The sequence below is a fragment of the Oratosquilla oratoria genome, chromosome 2, assembly GCF_046742065.1.
Source record: "Oratosquilla oratoria isolate Oo_2021 chromosome 2, ASM4674206v1, whole genome shotgun sequence".
NCBI classification, from domain to species: domain Eukaryota; kingdom Metazoa; phylum Arthropoda; class Malacostraca; order Stomatopoda; family Squillidae; genus Oratosquilla; species Oratosquilla oratoria.
The window spans coordinates 20,637,945-20,650,444 of NC_134778.1; the positions used below are offsets into that span (position 1 = coordinate 20,637,945).

The window sequence follows — 12,500 nt, forward strand, 5'->3', positions numbered from 1 at the left end:
TTCTGCGAAATATGTATATATATATATATATATATATTTGTGGGAGAAAGTATACGCTGGACTCGACGTTCGTCAATTTATTTCGACGTTTCGAACCCTGTCCGGGGTTCGTCTTCAGGGTAATGAAGACGAACCCCGTACAGGGTTCGAAACGTTGGAATAAATTGACGAACGTCGAGTCCAGCGTATACTTTCTCCCACAAAATAGTGGTTCCTGGACTCCAGCTATTTACGAATATATATATATATATATATATATAATATATATATGTATACACATGTATATATATATATATATAAGTATACACACACACACACACACACACACACACACATATATATATATATATATATATATATATGTTTCGCCATTTGTATTCTACCTTTGGACAAACCTGAGAAGAGGGTCTTGTCTTTCAATACACATGTTGTATACGGACCCTTTCACACTAGGCAACTAGTGACCGTTACTAGTGACGGTCACTAGTTGCCTACCATTATTTATTGAGCCTTTCACACTATGTCACTGCGGTTGCCTGGGTGCTCAGCAGGCTATGGCTGTTGCCCGCTCCGGTAACAAGTGACCGTCACTGGCAGTTGCCGTCGCCGAACGTTTCTTTTTCTTGACCAGCAAAGCCAACAGAAGCACCTCCTCCATTGATGTCATTCTTTCGACTAAAGAGATGATGAGAAAGGATTCCACAACTCGGTGACAGTCACTGGTTGCTTGCAATTGCCCGAGACTTTCACACTAGGCAACTAGTGACCGCCACTAGTGACGGTCACTAGTTACCTAGTGTGAAAGTAGCCTACATTCTGTTACCTAATAAAACATGCATCTCCCTTATATAACGCCTTAAGTGTTCCTAGACTGTTTCATTACAAGTTAATCTTGTCTCCTTCCGTCCCACCAAGATACGTATCTCTAGTCAGTCAGAATACACGTTAAGCTCCTCGGACTTATTCGACCCAAATGTAAATATTAAAACAAATAGACACGTAAGAGAATTAATACGAGAGATATGTGGATATAATACACACACATAGAATCACACACACACACACGTACATATCCATACACACAATACATACATACATACATACATATACATATATATATATATATATATATATATATATATATATATATGCATGTATGTATGTATGTATTGTATATGTACGTGTATATATATATATATATATATATATGTGTGTGTGTGTGTGTGTGTGTGTGTGTGTGTGTGTGTGTGTGTGTGTGTGTGTGTGTGTGTGTGTGTGTACCGTATACACACACACACACACATATATATATATATATATATATATATATATATATGTATATATATATACACATACATATGTATATATATAATATATATATATATGCATATATATATATATATATATATATATATATATATATATATATATGTATATATATATAAATGCGTGTGTGTGTGTGTGTGTATAATTTCTTCCCCAAACACTTTGGGTGTCGGTGTCCAGCGACACGTGCCTGGAGCTCATCCGGGTCGTCTCTCGGTCCACTGACGGGCAGAAGCCCTGGCCGGGGCTTCCGTGGTCGCCTTGGGACCAGAATCAGAAGACCACGACGCCGCGCTGTTCGAGGAGCTCTTCTAGTCCCCCAGTCCTCGGGGTCGCAGCAAAAGCGGTCGGGAAAACCGCGACCGAGGAACTGATCAGTAAGAGCTGCAGAGAATCGACCGGACGACAGGGCACAACAGGAGGAGCCTCGACGGACTCCCACGCCCCACAAGACTCTGGGTCGTCCGTTCTTCGAGGAAGGATCCGTCGGCGCGACCCGATCAAATGCGGCTAACGGGACGTTAAGAAAAATAAAATAAAAATCACGGCCTACCCGACAAAAAAAAAGTAAAACAAAGAAAAATAAAAAAAAAAAATCGTAAAATCACGCAAAAAAAAAAAAAAAAATGGGGTTTGGGTTTCCTCACATGAATAAAATCTGGCAACTGTCCAGAAAATTGACAAGAAATGACCCCCAACGTTCACGGAATCCGCACGGTTTACAAATGGAAATATTTATCGCATCGCACCCTCCTTCTACCTCCTGGGCGTCATTTTTCCTTCCATCGCGATGAACGTGTATCACCACCTCGTCGTCTGCCACCACGACCATCTGCCTCCTGCCAACACCAGTCCTGTGTCGCCAGCGACCTTTTGGCCCGACTGGCGCCATAGGATATCTATCCAGACGAGCCCTTCTCCTTGGACGAGTCTGTCTACACCGTCAGTCCGACCAAAGCCTCCGTCAGGTTTCTTGGTCTAGCTGGCGATTTGGTCCGAGTCTCATCAGGCTCCCCATGACGTCACAGTCAGGGCACGTGTATCCCATGACGTCATGTTTGGATCACGTGACTCCATCACGTCACATGGCCGTGTAGATCAGCGATCGACAGGCGTATTACTATCAATGGGAGACAGCTTCTACCGCCTACTTCTTCCACAAATCTAGCCCTCATTACCACACAAGGATCACTTTTAAAATCGTCTCTGGACACAAGGGTCCCACAAAAGCTGAATTTTACGCATCTACTACCAAAACTCCGGCCGTGGGATAGACACACACACACACAAACACACTAGTTACCATTACATCACTCGGTACCTTTAATTGATCATATTTGAACTACTCAACAGGATATAGATACTGGTAATTATATCACTGGCACTGAAATAGCCGACCATTTCCCTATACTCTCTCAATTTAGAATAGAAAAGATTACTTAGAATTTCTACAGAAGCTCGCAGAACAAGAAAAAAACTGAAAATAAGGCAGATAACTATAATGAACTGGTTGAAGATTTAGTGAAAAGCTATGGTGAGATGGGCAGCACAATGTCCTTGAAGGTCCATATCCTAGATGCTCACCTTGACAACTTCAAGGTAAATACGGGAGCATATTCAGATGAGCAAAGGGAGCGCTTCTAGCAAGATAAATCATACGTGAAAGTGGTTTATTGTATTCACGCAGATCAAGAAAAAATGATTAATCCTAAACAATTGTTTCAGAAGTTTTAAAACAAATGTTTCTGTCATTTGAATTGTGTTTTTTCTGTTCAAAAATGGTGAACACAGTGAAATTTAGCCATCTTGGGGCAAAAAATCATTCTAAAAGCCACAAAAACAAATTTTGGAAGGAATGATAGACATTTCCTATTGTTTTGCTATGAAAATAGTAGAAAATAATACTTGGTTGTCAAGGACAAAAATCGTGTTACATATTGTAATCAGGGTAATCTAATGCTAAAAAAAAAATTACTTGATCCTATTCTTAGCATTGAGATCCTTTGCTGACGGTGTTTTAAGGATAGCTCACGGTAACCTATTGGTAAGTTCACGTAGTATATAAGGAGTTGTTTTGTGATATGTTAGGCACACAAGAAGGTGATGTTGTTGACACAGTGCCTATATTAACTGAAGAGGTAGACGGGTCAAGTACCTTTGCTGAAGAGGAAGTCGAACACGGTTCTATAATTATTCCTGAAAGCATCTTCAAAATCACAGAAGAGGAAGCTGTCAACATGATTCTGCCAGACTACGACACCGAACGATAGGAAGAGTCTTCAGGGTCCGAGGAAGACGTATTGGACAAACTAAATGAGGTTCACGAGAAACTTGAGAAGAATCACGAGAAACTTGAGAAGAAACTAGAGAAGATCGTCGCGTTCATCGAGAGACTGAGTGATGACGACAGTTTCAGACCAAGAAGAAGATCAAAGGTCATCAAAGCAAATAAAAAACTAAATTATAAAGCATGTTTTATTGTACAATTTCCATCCTTTAACAAAATAGGGGCGGAGCCCAAGGACGCGAAGCTCCGCAGGCCAAGTAACCTGCAGTATCCCAGCGTCTCTCCCCGACCTGATATGGTGTCCTATTTTAGTGTCGTCCGCAAACTTAGTAACATTACTAATAATCGCATTGACCAAGTCACTTATATACATAATGAACAATAATGGATCCTGCCATGTCCTTAACGTGAGTAGAATCCTGTGGTTGTGCTGTGTCACGCCCTTGTGTGAATAAAGTCTTATGTTTGTGATTTTAAGGCACACCTCGCGTGAATATATGTATATTTTATATTGTATTGTATTCTATAATGTGTATGTATATATATGTATATATTGAAATGTTTAATCATTGAGCAATACCAGTCTGCTGGAGCGCGCCCATTACGTATTATCAGAGGACACCAAGATGGGAAACATATCATAATTTGGCGGGAAAAGCTCACTCTGTTTTCCCATTGGCTGGGATCTAACTACCGCTCTACGTCCCTAGGGCGGTGCATTTAGGGGGGCGGAAGTTCTAGTCTGGACATGCCGCCCACAAGCCTGACAAAATGATTATAATAAAAAAAAAAGCTAAAGGAGCCCTGAATATTTTACCATAACATACGAATTTTGCGTTAGAATCAACAGAACATGAAATATTTTTCCCTTATCCTTTCTGCAATAGGGACATTAAATAATATTTCTAAAATCTGTTTAGTTATTTCGCAGGCCAATAGCTATAATAAGCAGTAAGGAATGGTGGAGATGGAAAGTGGTGATGGGGAAAGGGTGTGTGCATTACTGAGAACTTTAGCCCGGGGTGGCGCCTAGGCACGTAAGGGCTCTGATTACTGTTTATGATAGATTTTTTTTTTTTTCCCGTTGTCAAGAGTGCGTTTAGTTTATTTCCATATCTTATATAGCACTTTTTTTTTCTTTCAATACTGCATTGCTGTTTATGATATTTTTTTCTTTTCTTTTTTTTTGCCGTTGCCAAGAGTGCGTTTAGTTTATTTCCATATCTTTTATACCACTGTTTTTCCTTTAAATTCTGCATTGCTGTTTTACTGAGAAAATGTTTCTCAAATACTTTAAGAAAAGTAGAATAGAAAATATCAAATAACTTTTTGGCATATGTAGAATTAATTATATAATGTCTATGTTCTAAATTAAGTTCGTTAGTAAATTGCTAAAGAGTGAATGAAGATATGAATATTTTTATAATAGTTTTGTGTTTTTTTGTCTAGTATCACCTATTCTAAATTGAGAAAGTATAGGAAAATGGTCCGCTATTTTAGTGTCAATGATATAATTACCAGTATCTATATCCTGTTGAGTAGTTCAAATATGATCAATTAAAGAGACTGAGCGATGTACTGGTAACTAGTATGTGATTCACCATGGTCTTGGATCACGTGTTGGACTTATGATCGACAGTTATTAACCCCCTGATGAGAGCTCGGAGCTCGTATGACCGATCTATGTGTAATACTGTGACCTTACACGCACACACACCCTGAACTCCCTGCCCATGAGAGTTGGAGTAACAACCCGCAGCGCAGCGATACTGAAATTATTTTAGCCCTGGGCGGGAGTCAAACCCTGACCGCCGTAGTGGCAGGTGACAACTCTAACCACTGCGCCACGAGGTTGTGTGTGTGTGTGTGTGTGTGTGTGTGTGTGTGTGTGTGTGTGTGTGTGTGTGTGTGTGTGTGTGTGTGTGTGTGTGTGTGTGTGTGTGTGCGTGTGTGTGTGCGTGTGCGTGTGCGCGTGCGTGTGTGTGTGTGTGTGGAAGAAGTAGGGAGAACATATGAACATAAGAATAAAGGAGACTGCAAGAGACCATAAGGCCTACACTAAGCAGCTCCGTATCCATCACCACCTGTCGTCCCCATCCATAAAGTTGTCTAATCGTTTTTTAAAACAACTGATAGTTTCAGCGCTTACTACATGGTTAATAAGTTTATTCCATTCATCGACCACCCTATTAGTAAACCAATTCTTGCCTATTTCCTTCTTAAATCTAAATTTGTCCAGTTTATTCCCATTACTGCGAGTCCTGCCCTGTTGTTTTATTATGATGACCTTGTTTGCATCACCCTTGATCCACTTGAACACTTCTATTAGATCACCCCGCACTCTGCATCTTTCCAGAGAGTGTAAGTTTAGGTGCCTAAGCCTCTCTTCGTAAGGCAAATTTCCGAGTCCGTGTATCATTTTGGTCATTCTTCTCTGTACTGATTCTAATGAATTTATGTCTATTCTGTAGGACGGAGACCAAAACTGTACCGCACCGTAGAAGCTGTCTCCCATTAATACGCCTGTCGGTCGCTGACCTACAAGGCCATGTGATGTGATGGAGTCACGTGACCTAGACATGACGTCATGGGATGCACGTGTCCTGAGTGTGACGTCATGGGGAGCCTGATGAGACTCGGACCGAATTGCCAGCGAGACCAAGAAACCTGACGGAGGCTTTGGTCGGACTGACGGTGTAGACAGGCTCGTCCAAGGAGAAAGGCTCTCCTGGATAGAATCTTGTGGCGCCAGTCGGGCCAAAAGGTGCAGCGCATGTGGCTGTGAGTGCTGGGAGGGTTCAGGTGGTGGCAGAGTCGCTGGCGGCACAGGAAACGACGCCCAGGAATTAGGAGGAGGTTACGAGGAATATTTGTAAACTTTACGGAATCCGTAAAAGTTGGGTGGTGGGGAATCATTTCTTGTCAATTTTCAGGCCAGTCGCCAGGCTTCTTTTTTTTTTTTTTTTCTACAGAACTTGATTTCTTAAATATCTTTCTTTTTTCTCGACGTCGTTGGCTTTTATCTTCTTTCCCTGTTTTTTTTTTTTTTTCTACTTCCTCTACGTCCCGTAAGCCACAGTTGGTCGGGACGTGCCGACGGATCTTTCCTCGAAGAACGGACGAACCGGAGTCTCCTGGGGCGTGGGAGTCCGTTGAGGCTCCTATTATGCCTTGTCGTCCTGCCGATCCTTTGCAGCTCTTCTAAGGTCTTCGATCGCGGTGCTTCCGAACGGTTTTACTGCGACCTCGAGGATTAGGGGACCGGAAGAGCTCCTCGAGCGGCGCTGGCGTCGTCGTCTTCTGGTTCTGGTCCCAAGGCGACCACGGAAGCCCCGGCAAAGGCTTCTGCCCGTCAGTGAACTAAGAAACGACCCGGATGAGCTCCAGGCACGTGGCGCTGGACACTGACACCCAAAGTGCTCGAGGAAGAAATTATACACGCACACACACACGCACGCGCGCATATATATATATATATATATATATATATATACATATATAATGTATATATATATATATATATATATATATATATATATGTATATATATATATATATATATATATATATATATATATATATATATATATATATATATATATATATACCCCGTCTGGGGTATTGGCTGCTTGTTATTGTGGCAAAGTAGCATGCAGTTGATACTTTAGGGTCTATATGGGGCGCCCCTACGGACCAGAGCTACACATCATTTTGTCTATGATAGAGGAAAACTCTGTTCATAGAGACTGTCCCTCCGTTATGCTGTCCTCCAACCCCTTGTTGCTGTCCTGTACCATTTCTCTGAGTATTCCTTTTCTGTGATGGGGGAATTCCCTGTGGTGGGGGAAAAGAATACTGCCACCAAGTATTCCCACTTGGATCGTAAGAGGCGAGAAGAAAGGGACGGGGATTGGGACTAGGCATTCTTCTCCTTGTAGCCCCACAGGGGAAATTCCTAAAAAAAGAAAAGAAGGCATAAGAGGGGCTGGAAAGCCTCGGACCAGCACCCTAAGGTTTGGGTCTTTTAATGTGCGTGGATGTGGTACAGATGAGAGTAAAAGGGAAGAGATAGGTAGTATGTTTGTGAGAAGAAAGATGGATGTGTTGGCTTTGAGTGAAACTAAGTTGAAAGGGAAGGGTGAGTGTAAGTTTGGGAGTGTAAGTGGGAGGTTATCAGGAGTGAAGAGAGGGCGAGGGAGGGAAGGGGTGGCCATTCTAGTAAGTGAAGAGATAGGTAAACGGGTAGTGGAGTGGAAGGAGGTTTCCTCAAGGATAATGTGGATGAAGGTGAAACTGGGGAAGGAGATGTGGGTCTTTATAAGTGCATATGGGCCTGGCAGTGAGAAGAGTGTAGAAGAAAGGGAGGCCTTTTGGATAAATCTAAATGAGTGCATAGAGGATTTGGGAAGAAATGTCAATGTGATAATACTGGGAGACCTTAATGCTAGGGTGGGAAATGGTCCAATCGATGGAGTGGTTGGGAAATGTGGAGTTCCAGGAAAGAATCGTAGTGGAGAGTTGATGGTGGAAATGTGTCTAGAAAGAGAGTTGATGATAGCAAATACAGTGTTTCGGAAGAAAGTCAAGCATAAGTACACATGGGAGAGGGTGGTGGAGGGAAGGGTGGTAGATAGAGCGCTAATGGATTATGTAGTGGTAAATAGGATTATGATAGGAAGAGTTAAGGATGTACATGTGCTAAGGGGAGAGGGTGGGGGAATATCAGATCATTTTTTGGTGGAAGGTAAGTTGAAAGTGGAGGATAGATGGAGGAAGAGGAAAGGGACAAAAGGTAGGGAGGTTCTTAGAGTGAACTCTTTGAATGAGAAGGAAAAGGAGAAGGAGTACGGAAAGAAGCTGAAGGAGGAGTGGGAGGGAGTAAAGGGTAGAGTAGAGCTGGGTGTGGAGGAGGAATGGGGATGGTTCAAGGAGGGAGTCATAAAGTGTGCAAGGATGGTGTGTGGAACAAGAAGGACAGGGGGAAATAGAAGAAAAGGTAGTGAATGGTGGGATGAGGAAACAAAAAAGGTTGTAGAAGAGAAGAAGCGAGCTTTCACAGATTGGTTACAAAATAGGATGAGGGAGTCATATGAGAGGTACAAAGAAAAGAAAAGAGAAGTAAAGCAAAAGGTAAAGGTTGCAAAGAGGAGAGCAGATGTGAAATGGGGTAAGAGTTTGACAGAAAATTTTGAAAGTAATAAAAAGATGTTTTGGAAAGAAATTAAGAGAGGAAGAGGAGGCGAATCAAGTAGAGAAGAAAAGGTAAAAGGTGCAGATGGAGAGATGATAATGGAAGAGAAGGCAGTAAGGGGAAGATGGGCAGAATATTTTAGGTAGTTGCTTAATGTGAAGGAGGATAGGGAAGGAAAGATTGCTGCAGTGGGAAGTGCGAAGAAAATGAGAGTGATGAGTGAGGAGAATGGAGGAGAAATAAGGAAGGATGAAGTGAAGGCAGTTGTTAAGATGATGAAAGCAGGCAAGGCACCTGGTCTGGATGGATGCCATGCGGAATGTCTGAAAAAAGGGAGGTACAGTGATGGTGGACTGGTTGGTGAGGTAATTTAATGTTTGTTGGAGAGAGGGTAGAGTGCCGGAGGACTGGAGGAGTGCCTGTATAGTTCCTCTTTACAAGGGAAAAGGGGACAAGTGTGAATGTAGTAGTTTCAGAGGGATTAGCTTGTTGAGTGTAGTAGGGAAGGCTTATGGGAGGATCTTGGTTGAGAGGATTAGAGGAGGAACAGAAGGAGTAATTGGTGAGGAACAGTGTGGATTTAGGACAGGTAGAGGTTGTGTGGATTAGATCTTTGTGGTAAGACAGATATGTGAGAAAGCTATAGGAAAGGGGAAGGATGTTTTATGGGCTTTTATGGATCTGGAAAAGGCTTATGATAGGGTAGACAGAAAGGCACTGTGGGAGGTTATGAAGATATACGGGATAGGAGGAAAGCTTCTGGGAGCTGTCAAGAGTTTTTATGAGAATAGTAGAGCTTGTGTCAGGATTGGAAATGGAGAGAGTGAGTGGTTCGAGGTAAAGGTGGGACTTCGTCAAGGATGCGTTATGTCACCCTGGCTGTTCAACTTATACATGGATGGGGTGGTGCGAGAGGTAAACGCAAGGGTAGTGGGCAAGGGATTGGAGATGGTTAAAGAAAATGGAGAAAAGTGGGAGGTAAGCCAGTTGTTGTTTGCGGACGACACTGCGCTTGTGGCAGGATCGGAGGAGGGATTGAGGAAGTTGGTGGCAGAGTTTGGGAGAGTATGTGATAGAAGAAAGCTATTTAGGAACGGATGCTATGAGGAGACTCTATGAAGGAGTGATTGTGCCAACAGCACTGTATGGGGCAGAAACATGGAACATAAGAGAAGAGAGAAGGAGTTTGAATGTGTTTGAGATGAGGTGTCTGAGAAGTATGATGGGGGTTACTAGGCTAGATAGAGTGAGAAATAAGAACATAAGAACATAAGAAATAAAGGAGACTGCAAAAGACCATAAGGCCTACACTAGGCAGCTCCGTATCCATCACCACCTGTCATCCCCATCCATAAAGTTGTCTAATCGTTTTTTAAAACAACTGATAGTATCAGCGCTTACTACGTGGTTACTAAGTTTATTCCATTCATCGACCACCCTATTTGTAAACCAATTCTTGCCTATTTCCTTCTTAAATCTAAATTTGTCCAGTTTATACCCATTACTGCGAGTCCTGCCCTGTTGTTTTATTATGATGACCTTGTTTGCATCACCCTTGTTATAGCCTTTGATCCACTTGAACACTTCTATTAGATCACCCCGCACTCTGCGTCTTTCCAGAGAGTGTAAGTGTAGGTGCCTAAGCCTCTCTTCGTAAGGCAAATTTCCGAGCCCTTGTATCATTTTGGTCATTCTTCTTTGTACTGATTCTAGTGAATTTATGTCCATTCTGTAGGACGGAGACCAAAACTGTACCGCATAGTCAAGGATGGGTCTAACTATCGCTAGATAGAGTTTAATAATTACCTCTGCACTTCTATTCGTTACCGTCCTAGCAATGAAGCCTAATGCTCTGTTTGCTTTATTTCTGGCGCTAATGCACTGCTTCCTGGTTTTAAGGTCCGGACTCACCAGAACTCCCAAGTCCCTCTCGCACTCAGATTTTTCTAAAAACGTGTTATCTAAGTTGTATCTATTTTTGGGGTTGTGTAGCCCTACGTTTAACACGCTACACTTAGAGATATTGAAGTTCATTTGCCATTTCACCGACCATGTTAACAGTTTATTAAGATCATCCTGCAGAATCTGGGCGTCTTCTCCTGACCTAATTAGGCGTCCTATTTTAGTGTCGTCCGCAAACTTACTAACATCACTATTTAACCCATCGTCTAAGTCGTTTATATACATAATGAACAACAAGGGACCCAAAACCGAGCCCTGGGGGACCCCGCTAGTAACATTGCCCCACCTAGATTTTATTCCATTTATGGTGACCCGCTGTTTTCTGTTACTAATCCAAGCTCTAATCCATTCTAACACTTTTCCTCCTATGCCATGGGCTTTGATTTTATTTAGTAGTCTCTGGTGTGGCACTTTGTCGAACGCTTTGCTAAAGTCAAGGTAAATAACATCGTAATTTTCATTGTTGTCTGACGCCTTATATACCTTAGTGTAAAAGGATAGAAGATTAGTCACGCATGACTTACCTTTGGAGAAACCATGTTGTGAATCACGAATTAAATCATGCCCTTCAATGTGTTCTCTGAGTCTATTTACTATTATTGATTCAAGCATTTTTCCTATAACCGATGTCAAACTGATTGGCCTGTAGTTGCCTATGGTCGATCTATCTCCCTTCTTAAAAACAGGAACAACGTTTGCCTGCCTCCAAGCAGTTGGAACAGAACCAGTGTCTACCGATTTATTGAATATTTCAGTTAACTGGTCGCAGATTTCAAATTTACACTCTTTAAGCATTCTTGGAAAAATTTCGTCCGGACCCGGAGATTTTGTAGCTTTAAGTCTGTCAATCTGCTTGATAACTTCTTCTTTACTAATGCTGATATTAGTTAGGCTATTTTCTTCATCCCCTCTGAAAATCGGATCGCAGTCAGGTACTTTATCTAACCTCTCATTAGTAAACACCGATAGAAAATAATTGTTAAACTCCTCACCCATTTTTTCTTCCGATTCTATCATGACATTTTCATCGTTTTTAATTGGTCCTATTCTTTCTTCATTTTTTTTTCTATAGAGGTGAAAGAAACCCTTTGGGTTGGATTTTGCTTGACTGGTAACCTTGATTTCATAATTACGTTTCGCTGAACGTGTATTCCTTTTAACCAGCTTTGCCATTTCGTTATATCTTGAACTAAGGTGTGATTCCCCGTTTTTTATTTTTACGTAAAGTCCTCTTTTCATTCCGATCTCATGTTTCAATCTGTCCGTCATCCATTTGGGAGTATTACTATTTTTCCGTATTGACTTTAGGGGGATAAATGTGTTTTGTGCATTAATGATTAGATCAGTTAGACTGTTATACATTTCATCTAAAGTACTGACCTGATTTTTGGGCCCTCGCCCCGAATCAACCTGACCTAAGGTATGCGTATTACTCTCTGTGACCCAGACCTGACCTAAGGTATGCGTATTCCCCTCCTTGACCCAGACCTGACCTGAGGTATGCGTATTACCCTCCTTGACCCACTTCTGACTATCAGCCCCGCAACGAGAATCAAGAATGTTTGAAACGTCCGGATTGTTTTTCGTATTCAATTTCAAATAGGTTTTTATATTGTCAAAGTTTGCTTTCCTGAAGTCTGGTACTTGAACGTTATTTGTACTTTTTATTTTTTTCCCAAATAATATTAAATCTTATTTCTTGATGATCGCTAAAGCCTAGACTATCGCCCACTAT

The 12,500-nt window shown here is 41.7% G+C and overlaps 1 protein-coding gene across 1 annotated transcript in view; it reads left to right on the forward strand.

Moving 5' to 3' along the window:
- The window catches only part of LOC143033772 (uncharacterized), a 28,535-nt gene that overhangs the window by 4,870 nt on the left and 11,165 nt on the right, over positions 1 to 12,500 (forward strand). The gene's annotated exons all lie outside the window — the stretch shown is intronic.